We start from the raw sequence: 15,741 nt of genomic DNA, 5'->3' as shown, positions 1-15,741 counted from the left end.
TGGTGGAAGCAGGGACCATGTTGCCCGAGAGGGTGGTGGAAGCAGGGACCATGTTGCCCGAGAGGGTGGTGGAAGCATGGACCATGTTGCCCGAGAGGGTGGTGGAAGCATGGACCATGTTGCCCGAGAGGGTGGTGGAAGCAGGGACCATGTTGCCCGAGAGGGTGGTGGAAGCATGGACCATGCTGCCTGAGAGGGTGGTGGAAGCAGGGACCATGTTGCCCGAGAGGGTGGTGGAAGCAGGGACCATGTTGCCCGAGAGGGTGGTGGAAGCATGGACCATGTTGCCCGAGAGGGTGGTGGAAGCAGGGACCATGTTGCCCGAGAGGGTGGTGGAAGCAGGGACCATGTTGCCCGAGAGGGTGGTGGAAGCATGGACCATGTTGCCCGAGAGGGTGGTGGAAGCAGGGACCATGTTGCCCGAGAGGGTGGTGGAAGCAGGGACCATGTTGCCTGAGAGGGTGGTGGAAGCAGGGACCATGTTGCCCGAGAGGGTGGTGGAAGCAGGTACTCTCACAAATTTAAGAAACATCTGGATGAGCATTTAAAATGCCAGGGCATAGTAGACTATGGACCAAGTGCAGGTAAATGGGATTAGTGTCATTTGGTATTTATTGCTCCACTTAAAAATATTCAATTACCTTGTCTCTACTGCCTTTTGATGCAGAGAGTAGATAGATTCTTGATTACCAAGGTGATGAAAGCTTATTGGGGATATGCAGGAATGTAGAGTTGAGGTAATATCAGAGCAGCCATGGACTGAGTAGCCTATACTTGTTCCTTCTGTGCGTGCTCCTCCTTAGTAAGGTCACACAAACACCTGAGAGAAAAACATTCCCCAATTCTGCTTTAAAAGAGCGATCTCTAATTCTTAAGTAATGTTCCCCTACTTCCTGACTAGCCAGCAAAAGGAAACTTCCTTTCAACATGCACCATCTTAAGACCATTCAGAATTTCTAAACTTAACTTTTATAATCCACAATCTTCTAAATGCTAATGAAAACAGGTCCAGATTGTCCAATCCTATCAATGCCTCTCATGATTTTATACACCTCGATAAGATCATCCCTCATTCTCCTACTTTCCAAGGAATAAAGTCCTATCCTGACCACCTCTCCCTATAACTCAGGCGTACGAGTCCTGGCGCCATCCTCGTAAATCTTCTTTGCACTCTTTCCGGTTGCCTTGACCAATGAAAGCCAGCATGCTAAATGCCTTCTTCACCACCCTGTTGACCTGTGAGGCTGCTTGCAATAAACTATGTCCAGTACTTGCACTCCTAGGTCCCTCTGTTCCACAATATTCCTCAGGACTTTACCATTTACTGTATAAGTCCTACCTTGGTTTGACATTCCAAAGTGCAACACCTCAGACTTATCTGTATTGAATTGCATTTGACAACCCTCAGCCCACTTCCTCATCTGATCAATTTCCCTCTGTAATTTTTGATTATCTTCCTCACTATCAATGATACCTCCTAATTTTGTATCATCTACAAACTTACAAATCATGCAATGTACATTGACATCCCAAGTTATTTATGTAAATAACAAACAACAAAGGTCCAAGCACTGAGCCCTGTGGCACAACACTAGTCACAGGCCTCCAGTCCAAAGAACAACCTACAACCATCACCCTCAGCTTCCTACCATTGAGCAAAATTTGAAACCAATTAGCTTGCTCTCCCTGGATCCCAGGCAACCTAACCTTAATGACTAGCTTGCCATGGGCCTTGTCAAAGGCTTTACTAAAGTCCATATAGACAACATCCACTGCTCTGCCCTCCTCTATCCTCTTGGTTACCTCTTTGAAAAACTCTAAACGATCTGAAATCCATGCTGACTATCCCTCATTGGACCTTGACTATCCAAATGTTGGATCGTCCCTCAGTACCATCTCCAATAACTTGCCTCCTACTGATGTCAGACTCACCGGCTCAACCATCACCCCCTCAGCTTCTTACCATTCAGCCAACTTTGAAACCAATTAGCTAGCTCTCCCTGGATCCCATGTGACCTAACTTTCATGACTAAGATGTGGAGGAGCCAGTGTTCCTGCCAAATATTGCTATGGTTGGCCTTCCCCCAATTTAACACTCTTCCTTTAGGACTATTCCCATCTTTGTCCATAAGTATTCTAAAACTAATGGAATTGTGATCACTATTCCAAAGTAATCCGCTGATGAAACTTCAACCACGTGGCTGGGCTCATTCCCCAACACCAGGTCCAGTATGGCCCCTTCCTGAGTTGGACTATTTCCAAACTGCTCTAGAAACCCCTCCTGGATGCTCCTTACAAATTCTGCTCCATCTAGACCTCTAACACTAAGTGAATCCCAGTCAATGTTTGGAAAATTAAAATCACCACCAGCCTGTTGCTTCTACATCTTTCCATCATCTGTTTATATATTTGTACCTCTACCTCACGCTCGCTGTTGGGAGGCCTGTAGTACAGCCCCAATATTGTTACTGCACCCTTCCTATTTCTGAGCTCTGCCCATATTGCCTCACTGCTCGAGCCCTCCATCGTGCCCTCCTTCAGCACAGCTGTGATATCCTCTCTGACCAGTAATGTAACTCCTCCACCCCTTTTACCTCCCTCTCTATCCCGCCTGAAGCATCCATATCCTGGGATATTTAGTTGCTAATCATGTCCTTCCCTCAACCAAGTCTCAATAATAACAATAACATCATAATCCCAGGTACTATTCCAAGCCTTGAGTTCATCTGCCTTATCTACTACACCTCTCACATTAAAACAAACTGCACCTCAGAGCACCAGTCCCTCTGCGTTCATCCTCTGCCCCCTGCCTACTCTTCCCCTTAGTCACGCTGACTTCATCATCTAGTTCCTTACAGGCTTTAGTTACTACCTCCTTCCTGTCCACCAACCTCCCCATTTGGTTCCCATCCCTCTGCCACATTAGTTTAAACCCTCCTCAACAGCGTTAGCAAAACCACCCCCTAGAACATTGGTTCCAGACCTGCCTGGTGTAGACTGTCCAGTTTGTAATAGTCCCACCTCCCCCAGAACTGGTCCCAATCTCCCAAAAATCTGAACCCCTCCCTCCTGCACCATCTCTTCAGCCACTCATTCATCCTGCATTTTCTTTCATTTCTACTCTGACTGGCACGGGGCAATGGTAGCAATCCTGAGATTACTACCTCTGAGGTCTTTTTAAACTTGCTTCCTAACTCCCTAAATTCCACCCCAGGTCGCCAGTTATCTAGATCATTTGTGAATAACCAGAAAGAGCAATAAACAGCATTTAGAGGACTTGGACATAGTTGTTTCACATTTCCCCAAGACAGGATCTGCCTTAGGAGGAGAAAATGTGTATTCCAGGCATTCAAGTGATGCACTTGGGCTACAGAGTCAACCAGGTTACACCTATTGGGAGATAAAGTGAGTGGGATCAAAGGTTCCCCGGTTCCTACATCTGTACTGAAGCTTTGGTCTTTCCTTGGGCTGGTGAATTATTATGGAAAATCCCATCCTGGTACTCTCACATTTGCTATTGAGAAAGAGTCAGCCTTGGCAATGGTCTCAAGCCAAGATGGAGCATTTATGGAAGTGACAAAGCAGCTATCATTGTTTAAGATGTTGACACGCTTTGATCCCAAGCAAGATGTGGTGCTGACATGTGATGCCTCCCTGTACGGTATCAGGGTGGTGTTGGCTCACTGGTGGCCCAATGGAGAGGAATATTTGACAGTGTATGCTTGCTGGACTTTAGCTAAAGATATGCCGAGATAGAGAAGGAAGGTTTGGTGGTCAGTTTTGGTGTGAGAAAGCTCCCCCAATGTTTTTACAGACGTAAATTTGTAATAGTAACAAACCACAAATTCCTGCTAGGGCTATTCCAAGAGGTCAAGGCTGTACCACCCATAGCTTCAGGTCAAATTCAGTGGTGGGCTCTCATTCTAAGTGGGTGCAATTATAAATGGGAACACCGTCCAGGAGGCCAAGTGGCAAATGTGGATATCTTGAGCCAAGTCCCACTGTCAGATACACCATTGGTGGTGCCACCACGAGAAGAGTCCATTCTGATTTTAAACATTCTGGGCCCCCTTCCTGTGATAATATCAGACTGTGGGCACAAAAACATCCCGTCCTGGCAAAACTAAACCAGCTGGTGGTGATGGGCCGTCACAGTTAGAATTGAAACCTTTCTGGACCCTGTGAGAGCAGATCACCAGAGAGAACGGCATTTTATTATGGGGTGCCAGAGTGATTGTCCCAAGTAAAGGCCACCACCTGGTACTGGCTTAACCCCACCGAGGTTAGCCAGGGGTTTTCAAAATGAAGATGTTGGCGAAACATTATGTTTGGTGGCCAGGACTGGATGCCAACATTGTCCTCAGTGCCAACAAAACTAGCACCAGCGGCTTCCCCACACTTATGGAAGTTGCCAGATAAAGCCTGGACTGATTTCACGTCAACTATGTCAGTCCTTTCATGTGTTCAATGTTCTCAGTCATTGTGAATGCCCATTCAAAGTGGTTCAATGTGCTTGGAGTTCCTTGGTCAAACACAGGGATGACAATTGAAATGTTGTGAGCATCTTTTGCAAAACACGGACTCTTGGACGTGTTAGTCACAGACAATGGGCCATCATTTACCAGCAGGGAATACTAGTATTTCCAAAAGTCAAATTGCATTTGGCATGTAAGGATAGCTCCTTGTCATCCATCATTCAATGGTCTGGCAGAAAGAGCAGTCCAAACTTTGAAGGTAGGCTTAAAGAAGCAGCCTACATGTTTTCTTGATACCAAACTGCCCAGAAAACAAACCATGCTGTAATCACAGTAGGTTAGGCAGTATCCATAGAGAGACAGCAAGCTAATGTTTTTGACTCTAGATGCCCCTTCATTAGAGCAGATTCCGGTATTTGCAATAATTTGCTCTGATCAAACTGTCCTGGTTCCTGTTTGATTGTTGACTGCCCCTCAAGCAACTACAGGGACAGCTCTAGCAAAGTTGCTAATGGGGAGAAGATTCCAAATCAAGTTAAACTTGATCTTCCCAGACCTGGAGGAATCCTCTAAGGAGAGAGGCACTTTGCTTCAGGGGATGAAGTTCGGTGTAGGAACCTTGGGAATGGCCCTGCATGGATAAAAAGCATGGTCGACATGAGGTCAGGTCCTGTGACATACAAAGTGTGGGTACGAGAGGCAGTCCTGAACAAACAAATGGACCACATGAAACCTGCAACCTTACAATTAGGGCAGAAAAAAACATACCCAGCCTATCAGAACATCCAGCCGGATGTCAGAAACCGTGAGGTCTCCCCCTCCGCCTCGCATCAAAGAGACTTCTGAGGACAAGATGGACACGGCAGATGTTGCAGGCTCAACTCAGTTACCACCTGACGAGGAGGAGGTTTGGCTGACAAGCTCTGGGTACGAGAGGCAGGCTGTCGTCCAGTACACATCATCAGCATCTGAGGCACAGTCAGAGGAAGCACACCTGTGCAAATACGCCCCAGGAGAGGCTACCAACAAAAGAACAGGCCTATGTGGCCAGACTTAGAGGGGGAGAGATGTAGTGATTGTAACAGTCAGCCAGATAGACCACAAAATGTAACTGGGCTTTAATCGGGTCCAAATGTGTGGTGCTGGCCAGTCAGGCAACATCGAAGGCGCAGAAGAGTTATTGTTTTGAGCATATGCACTTCATTAAGAATGCAATGAAGAGCTAAAGCTCAAAACGTCAACTCTCTGTTCCTCGGATGCTGCCTAACTGGCTGTGCTTTGCCCACACCACACGTTTTGACTCTGATATCCAGCATCTGGAGTCCTCACTTTCTCCTTGTTAATTAGATACAGTCAGGGAGCCCAAGTTGAGAGATGTAAACAGGAGGGTTACAAGCTCTGTTCACTCCAGGAGCTGGCTCTGAGCTAGCTGGGTCAGTATCATGCACTGTGCACATGTAAATAAAGGGTCACTTGGTGACAGGATAGCGGCCTTCATGAAGTTATTTCATATTAAATCTCAATCAGTATCCTCATGATCCAGTATATCACCCATTCTCCCATTACCATCAAGCTAGGGTGTCACCCTTGGTTCAATGTTGAGTACAGGGGGGCATGCCAAGAGCAGCACCAGGTGTAACTTTATAGGAGGTGTCATTCTGATGAAGTTACAGCACAGGACTAGAACATAGAACATTACAGCGCAGTACAGGCCCTTCAGCCATCGATGCTGCATCGTCCTGTGAAATTAATCTGATGCCCATCTAACCTACACTGTTCCATTATTATCCATATGTATGTCCAATGTCCATTTAAATGCCCTTAACATTGGCGAGTCTACTACTATTGAAGGCAGGCCGTTCCATGCCCCTGCTACTCTCTGAGTAAAGAAACTACCTCTGACATCTGTCCTAAATCTAACACCCCTCAATTTAAAGCTATGTCTCCTCGTGCTAGCCATCACCATCCGAGGAAAAAGGCTTTCCCTGTCCACCCGATCTAATCCTCTGATTATCTTGTATGTCTCAATTAAGTCACCTCTCAACTTTCTCTCCAACGAAAACAGCCTAAGGTCCCTCAGCCTTTCCTCATAAGACCTACTCTCCATACCAGGCAACATCCTGGTAAATCTCTTCTGAACCCTTTCCAAAGCTTTCACATTCTTCCTATAATGCGGTGACCAGAACTGTATGCAATACTCCAGATGCAGCCTTACTAGTGTCTTGTACAGCTGAAGCATGATCTCGTGGCTCTGAAACTCAACCTCCTACCAATAAACGCCAACACGCCATACACCTTCTTAACAACCCTATCACCTGGGTGGCAACTTTCAGGGATTTATGCACCTGGACACCAAGATCGCTTTGTTCATCTACACTGTCAAGAATTTTACCATTAGCCTAGTACTCTGCATTCCTGTTACTTCTTCTGAAGTGAACTACCTCACACTTTACCGCATTAATCACCATTTGCCACCTTAGTGTCATCCACAAATTTACTAACCCATCCTTCTATGCCCACCTCCAGATCATTTATAAAAATGACGAAGAGCAGTGGCCCCAAAACAGATCCTTGTGGTACACCACTGGTAACTGAGCTCCAGGATGAACATTTCCCATCAACCACCAACCTTCTTTCAGCTAGCCAATTTCTGATCCAAACCGCTAAATTACCATCAATCTTGAAACTCCGTATTTTGTGCAATAGCCTATCATGTGGAACCTTAACAAACACCTTACTGAAGTCCATATCCACCACATCAACCGCTTTTCCTTCATCCATCTGTTTTGTCACCTTCTCAAAGAACTCAATAAGGTTTGTGAGACATGACCTACCCTTCACAAAACCGTGTTGACGATCCATAATCAAATTATTCCTTTCCAGATGTTTATAAATCCTATCTCTTGTGACCTTTCCAACACCTTATCCACAACCCCAAAGTAAGGCTCACTGGCCTATAATTACCAGGATGGTCCCGACTCCTCTTCTTGAACAAGAGACAGCATTTGCTATCCTCCAGTCTTCGGGCACTACTCCTGTCGACAATGATGACGTAAAGATCAAAGTCAAAGGCTCGGCAATCTCCTCCCTGGCTTCCCAGAGAATCAGAGGATAAATCCCATTTGGCCCAGGGGTCTTATCTATTTTCAGATTTTCCAAAATTGCTAAAACCTCTTCTTTGTCATCTTCAATTCCATCTAATGTTGTAGTCTGTATCTCCGTACTCTCACTGACATTGCCCCTTTCCAAAGTGAATACTGATGAAAAGTATTCATTAAGCCCTTCCCCTATATCCTCAGATTCCACACACAACTTCCCACGACTGTCTTTGATTGGTCCTAATCTTACTCTAATCATTCTTTTATTCTTGATATACCTACAGAAGGCCTTAGGATTTGCCTTGATCCTATCCACCAACAACTTCTCATGTCCCCTCCTGGCTCTTCTTAGTCCTTTCTTCAGTTCTTTTCTGGCTAATTTATAATTCTCCAGCCCCGTAACTCTCACGCCTCATCCTCACCAATGCCTTCTTCTTCCTCTTGACAAGAACTTCAACTTCTTTAGTAAACCATGGCTCCCTCTCTGAACAACTACCTCCCTGCCTGATTGGTATATACTATCAAGGACCTGCAGGAGCTGTTCCATCAATAAGCTCCACATTTTCAAGTGTGTCCACCCCTGCAGTTTCCTTCCCCATCCTAAATCTTGCCTAATCGCATCATAATTGCCTTTACCCTAGTTATACCTAACCCTGTCCATTGCTATTGTAAACATAAGTGAATTGTGGTCACTATCGCCAAAGTGATCACCTACTTCCAAATTTAATATCTGGCTGGGTTCATTCCCCAGTACCAAATCCACTATGGCATCACTCCTTGTTGGCTTGTCTACATACTGTGTCAGAAAGCGCTCCTGCACACATTGAACAAAAGCTGACCCACCTAATCTACTTTATCTATAGTATTCCCAGTCAATATTGGTTAAGTTAAAGGCCCTCATAACAACTACCCCATTACTCTCGCTCCTATTGAGAATCATAGAGTCACAGAGATGTACAGCATGGAAACCGACTCGTTGATCCAACTCATCCATACCGACCAGACATTCCAACCCAACATGGCCCATATCCCTCCAAACCCTTCCTATTCCTAGACCCATCCAGATGCCATTTAAATGTTGCAATTGTACCAGCCTCGACTTCCTCTGGTAGCTCATTCCACACACATACCACCCTCTGTGTGAAAATGTTTTCCCGTAGATCTCTTTTATATCTTTCCCCTCTCACCTTAAAGCTATGCCCTCTAGTTCTGGGGTCCCTGACCCCAGGGAAAGGACTTTGTCTATTTATCCTATCCATGCCCTTCATAATTTTATAAACCTCTATAAGGTCACCCCTCAGCCTCCGACGCTCCAGGGAAAACAGCCCCAGCCTGTTCAGCCTCTCCCTATCGTTCAAATCCTCCAACCCTGGCAACATCCTTGTAAATCTTTTCTGATCCCTTTCAAGTTTCACAACATCCTTCCGATAGGAAGGAGACCAGAATTGCACTCCATATTCCAAAAGTAGCCAAACCAATGTCCTGCACAGCCGTAACATGACCTCCAACTCCTGTACTCAATAATCTGACCAATAAAGGAAAGCCTACCTTCACTATCCTATTAGATTGGATTAGATTCGATTAGATTTCCTACAGTGTGGAAACAGGCCCTTCGGCCCTACTAGTCCACACCGACCCTCTGAAGAGTAACTCACCCAGACCCATTTCCCTCTGACTAATGCACCTAACACTATGGACAATTTAGCATGGTCAATTCACCTGACCTGCACATCTTTTGGACTGTGGGAGGAAACCGGAGCACCCGGAGGAAACCCACGCAGACACGGGGAGAATGTGCAAACTCCACACAGACAGTTGCCCGAGGCTGGAATCAAACCTGGGTCCCTGGTGCTGTGAAGCAGCAGTGCTAACCACTGAGCCACTGTGCCGCTCCTATCTATCTGCGACTCCACTTTCAAGGAGCTATGAACCTGCACTCCAAGGTCTCTTTGTTTAGCAACACTCCCTAGGACCTTACCATTAAGCGTATAAGTCCTGCTAAGATTTGCTTTCCCAAAATACAGCACTTCACATTTATCTGAATTAAACTCCATCTGTCACTTCTCAGCCCATTGGCCCATCTGGTCAAGATCCTGTTGTAATCTGAGGTAACCCTCTTCGCTGTCCACTAACCTCCAATTTAGGTGTCACCTGCAAACTTACTAACTATACCTCTTATGCTCACATCCAAATCATCTTTGCTATCCTTTCCTCCACATCCCTGGAACAATTCGGAGACCTATAGAAAACTCCCAACAGGGTGACCTCCTTTCCTGTTTCTAACCTTAGTCCAAACTACTTCAATGAATGAGTCCTCAAACGTTATCTCAGCTGCTGTTATACTACCCTTGATTAACAATGCCCCTTGATTAACTACTTGCATAACAAACAATGAAAGTCGTATGCAATGTATGGAGCTAAGTGATTCTACAACCAATGGGTCAGCTCTTCACTCTGAAGTCCTGTCACATTCAGTCATGAACAGTAAAATTAAACTAAGAACTGCAGATGCTGAAGATCTGAAACAAAAGCAGGAATTACTGGAGAAACTCAACAGGCCTGGCAGGATCTGTGGGAAGAAAGCAGAGTTATATTTCAAATCTGGTGACTCTTCATCAGAAACTGGAGGGGGAGGCTCCACGAGCATTCCCCATCCTCAATGATGGGAGAGACCAGTTCATCATTGCTTCCATGTTTACAATGCATTCAAGTTTCATGTCATCTGCAAACACTGAATCTGCCCCTTGCACACCAATATCTAGATCATTTATATATAAATAAAATCAGGAAAACAAACAACTCTTGGGTAACCGCACAACAAGTGTTCCTCCAGCCAGAAAACATTCATTGACCATACTCTGTGTTTCCAATTTTGTATTCACATTGCTACTGGACCATTTATTCCATGATCTATAATTTTTCACATAAGTCTGCTGTGTGGCAATATATCAAATGCCATTTGAAAATGCATGCACCACATCAACAAACTGGACTTTTTTTATTGCCTCTTTAAAAAATTCAAGTCAGTTAGTTCAATATGAGTTTTCTGTTCAAGGTCCATGCTGGCTTTTCCTAGTTAGCTAACTTTTCTGCTGACTACTAGCAGGCTGGAAGGGCTGAATGTCAACGTTTCAGGCTTTTGCCTGAAACATTGATTTTCCTGCTCCTCGGATGCTGCAAGAGCTGCTGTGCTTTTCCAGCCCCACTCTAATCTAGACTCTTGTTTCCAGCATCCGCAGTCTTTTGCCTGGAAGGGCTGAATGGCCTACTTCAGCTCCTATTTCTATGTTTTACTATCTCGATCTTGAATAATCCTTTCTAGAAGCTTCCCCCCCCACTGAAGCTAAACATACCACTGTCATTCTTCACCATCAGCCTGAACTTTATGATACAATGATCACTGTCTCCTAAACGTACCCTGACTGACACTTGATCCACTTGGTTCGTTTCACTTCGTTTCCAAGAACAAGGTCCAACAGCGCATCCTCTCTCATCGGACTGGACACATACAGCTCTATCTAAGGATAGCAGTCTCTCTAATTTTCTTCCCAACTGCACGAGCCTGAGGTCAGTACACAACAGCAACTTCTGGAACTGGAAGTCAATGCCACAGTCGGTGTGCTGAAACTGATTGCTATGTGCGGACCCTGGAACAGCCATGCAGCTTAGAGGGAACCTTGACTATGGATGCCTTTTGATCTGAGGTAATTCCTTTCCAACAAGAGAGAATCTCTCACAACTTCACATTCAAAAACATTTGAATGTAAATCCTTTTGTTGTAACCCCACTATCATCAAGCTGGTGGTTACCATTGACCAGAAACTGAACTGAACTGGCCATATGGGTACTGTAACTAGAAAAGAACATCAGAGGCGATGAATCTTGCAGCAAGTAATGCACATCCCGACTCTCCAAACCTGCCCACCACCTGCAAGGAGTGTGATAGAATACACTTGCTTAGATATGTGGAGCTCCAATACTCAGGAAGCTTGACAGCATTCTAAACAAAGCAATACACTTGACTGGCACTCTGAATATTTAGCCATACACCACCAATGCAAGGCACAGTGGAAGCAGTGCATACCATCTACATAATGCACAACAGAAATTCACTCAGGATCCTGGAATATTATGTGGATCCTTTATATTTATGTACAAAGAACAAAGAAAATTTATAGCCCAGGAACAGGCCCTTTGGCCCTCCAAGCCTGAGCCGACCCAAATCTACTGTCTAAATCTGTCGGTCAATTCTTAAGCATCTTCATCCCTCTGCTCCCCACCTACTTATGTATCTGTCCAGATGCATCTTAAATGAATCTACCGTGCCTGTCTCTACCACCTCTGTTGGCAACAACACGTTCAAGACACCTACCACCCTCTGTGTGAGGTACTTCCTGCGTGTATCCCTCTTAAACTTTCCACCTCTCACCTTGAAAGTATGACCTCTCGTTATTGAATCCCTCACCCTGGGAAAAAGCTTATCTCAATCTACCCTGTCTATACCCTTCATGATTTTGTAAACCTCAATCAGGTCCCCCCTACAATCTCCTTTTTTCTACTGAAAAAGAACCTAACCTACTCAACCTCTCTTCATCGCTAGTACCTTCCATACAAGGCAACTTACTTGTAAACCTTCTCTGTACCCTCTCCAAAGCGTCCACATCCTTTTGGCAATGTGGCGACCAGAACTGTACACAGTGTTCTAAATGCGGCCGAACCAATGTCTTGTACAATTTTAACATGACCTGCCAGCTCTTATACTCAATACCCCGTCCGATGAAGACAAGCATACCATATACCTTCTTGACCACTCTATCCACCTGTGCAGCAACCTTCAGGGTACAATGGACCTGCACTCCCAGATCTCTCTGCTCATCAACTTCTCCCAAGTCTCCTCCGTTTACTGTATAAGTCGCTCTAGAATTAGACTTCCCAAAATGCATCACCTCACATTTGCCTGGATTGAACTCCATCTGCCACTTTTCCGCCCAACTCTCCAGTCTATCTATATCCTCCTGTATTCTCTGACAGTCCCCTATGCTTTCTGCTACTCCACCAATCTACGTGCCATCTACAAACTTGCTGATCAGACCAACAGTGCCCTCTCCCAGATCATTGATGTATATCACAAACAACAGTGGCCCCAACACTGACCCCTGTGGAACACCACTGGTCACCTTTCTCCACTTGGAGAAACTTCCTTCAACTACTACTCTCTGTCTCCTGTTGCTCAACCAGTTCTTTATCCATCTCGCTAGAACACCCTGCACACCATGTGACTTCACTTTCTCTATTAGTTTACCATGAGGAACCTTATCAAACACCTTACTAAAGTCCATGTATATGACATCAACAGTCCTTCCTTCATCTATCAACTTGGTCACTTCCTCAAAGAACTCTATTAAGGCACGATCTCCCTGCACAAAACCATATTGCCTATCACTGATAAGCCCATTCTTCTCTAAATATAAATAGATCCTATCCCTCAGTACCTTCTCCAGCAACTTTCCCACCACCGACGTCAGGCTCACTGGTCTGTAGTTACCTGGAATATCCCTACTACCCTTCTTGTACAGGGGGACAACATGAATAACCCTCCAGTCCTCCGGCACCTCGCCTGTATTTAAGGATGCCACAAAGGTATCTATCAGGGCCCCAGCTATTTCCTCTCTCGCCTCCCTCAGCAACCTGGGATAGATCCCATCCGGTCCTGGGGATTTGTCCACCTTAATAACCTCTCACCTACCCAACATATCTTCCCTACTTTTGTCAACGTGATCCAGACTAATCAAACTTCTATCTCTACATTGATCATGTTCCTCTCCTCAGTGAACACTGATGCAAAGTAATCATTTAAAATCTCACCCATTCTCTCAGGTTCGACGCACTACCTTCCTTCATTATCTTTTAGTGGACCAATCCTTTCTCTAGTTACTCGCTTGCTTCTTATATAAAACTAAAAGGCTTTGGGATTCTCCTTAATCCTGCTCAGCCACTTGATTCCTCGTTTAAGACTGGTCCTACTCTTCCAATATTCCTCCAAGTCCCGTTCTGTTCTTAGCTGCCTAGACCTTATGTACGCTTCCCTTTTCCTCTTGTCTCCTCGTACAATTTCCCCTGTCATCCATGGTTCACGAATGTTGCCCTTCCTATCCTTTGCTTTCAATGGGACATGCCTATCCTGCACTACCTTTAATCTATCTTTGAAAGCTTCCCACATATCAAATGTGGACTTCCCTTAAAACAGCTGTGTCCAATCCACATTTCCCAGCTCCTGCCTAATTTTGATATAATTGGCCTTGGCCCAGTTTAGTACTCTTCCCTTAGGACCACTCTCATCTTTGTCTACGAGTATTGTAAAACTTACAGAATTGTCACTGTTCCCAAAGAAATCCCCCACCACAACTTCCACCATCTGGCCTGGCTCATTCCCCAACACCAGAGCCAATATGGCCCCTTCCCTCATCGGACTAGTGACATAATGCTCTAGAAAGCCTTCCTGGATGCTTCTTTCAAATTCTGCCCCATCCAGACCTCTGACGTTAAGTGTATCCCAGTCAATGTTGGGAAAATTAAAATCTCCTATCACCAGTAACCTACTGCCTCTACATCTTTCCATAATCTGATAACCTATTTGTTCTTCTACCTCACGCTCACTGTTGGGAGGCCTGTAATACAGCCCCAACAAAGTAACTGCACCTTTTTATTTCTCAGCTCTACCCATAATGCCTCACTACTGAAACCCTCCATAGTGTCCTCCTTTAGCACAGCTATGATATTACCCCTGGCCAGCAATGCAACTCCTCCCCCCTTTTATGTGGAGACTTTGGTAGCAAATGCAGGCAGGATTATTATCTGAATGGCTATAAATAGAGAGAGTGTAATGTGTAATGAGACCTATGCGTCCTCGTAAATCATTTGCTAAAGGTAAGCATGTAGGTGCAGCAGACGATTAAAAAAAAATGATATGGTGACTTTCATAGCAAGAGGATTAGAGTACAGGAGCAGGGGTGTCTTGCTGCACTTGTTCAGGGCCTCGGTGAGACCCTACTGAAGTATTGTGTGCAATTTTGTTCTCCTTATTAGAGGGAGGATGTTCTTGCTATAGAGGAAGTGCAGTGAAGATTTACAATACTGATTCGTGAGATGGTGGGACTGACTGACTGAGGAGAAGTTGAATCAACTAGGGCATTATTTGCTGCAGTTCAGAAGAGTAAAATTCTAACAGGACTAGATGCAGGAAGGACATATCTGATGACAGAGGACTCCAGAACCAGGGATGACAATGTAAGGATTGTTATGACATGGAGGGGAACCCCTCTGTTAATTAAACCAAACACCTAGAAAAGCTCGCCTTGCAATCTCTTAAAATATGAGTGACAGAGTGTTCCTAATTTCCAATATTTAAAGAAAATAACAATATATTTTCCTAACTTGAATAGTGAACAGTAAACAAAACTATTCAAAAATCTTCAGCCCCCCTTTTCTTTACTACTTACTATCTGATACCATCTCTATAAAAATATGCTGCTCCAATAACCTACTTATTAAACATTAATTTAATCTCAAGACCACACAATCTGTCTTCCCTACTGCCTTCAATCTTCTGGCTGATGATCTCTCTGGGTAGTCTTCTTTTTTCCTTTTACTGCAGCTAGGTTTTACATGAAATGGTGCCCTTTGATAGAGAACGTTTTCTAATTTCTTTGAGAGCAAGATGCTAGATGGGCAGTTTGCTCTCCAACAGTTGCTCTCTCACCAATTTTCAAAATGCCTGCTTTATTATACCTCCCATGACACATTAAATTCTTATAAATTGCTCAGCTTTCAGGTGTCAAAACAATAAAATTCAAATTCCATTGGGTATTAGTATCCTGGCTATAATTTAAAGTATTTGGTTAAATTCAAATTGTTGTCAACACAGCAACCAAAGTTCAGGCATCCTTTTAACAGCCAATTGTTACATGGCCCTATTATGGAGCAACCCATCTCCCAGCCTTTTCATTCGAGCAGCTGAGCCTGAACTTCAATATTTAGCAAACAACCTCTATTTCAAACTGAACATCCATGCTTTTGACTTTGTAAGAGGATTCAGATTAAACCGGTGAGGTGAGGAGAAATGTCTTTCACCTAATGAGTGAAAAGCCTGTGGTTCAAGTATGAATAAT

The 15,741-nt window shown here is 44.7% G+C and overlaps 1 protein-coding gene across 10 annotated transcripts in view; it reads right to left on the bottom strand.

The window, feature by feature from the left end:
• Positions 1-15,741, bottom strand: part of LOC140480929 (IQ motif and ankyrin repeat domain-containing protein 1-like) — a 343,897-nt gene that overhangs the window by 157,479 nt on the left and 170,677 nt on the right. The window contains exon 1 of one of the 10 annotated variants that reach the window (XM_072576528.1): positions 642-661. The exons of the other annotated variants lie outside the window; for them this stretch is intronic. The gene's annotated coding sequence lies outside the window, so the exon portion shown is untranslated. Of the gene's footprint in view, positions 1-641; positions 662-15,741 lie in introns of those variants that run through there. 10 annotated transcript variants of the gene reach the window in all.

The sequence above is a fragment of the Chiloscyllium punctatum genome, chromosome 8, assembly GCF_047496795.1.
Source record: "Chiloscyllium punctatum isolate Juve2018m chromosome 8, sChiPun1.3, whole genome shotgun sequence".
Classification (NCBI taxonomy): domain Eukaryota; kingdom Metazoa; phylum Chordata; class Chondrichthyes; order Orectolobiformes; family Hemiscylliidae; genus Chiloscyllium; species Chiloscyllium punctatum.
The sequence above is the reverse complement of the archived record's forward strand: the minus strand, read 5'-3'. Positions and strand labels throughout refer to the sequence as shown.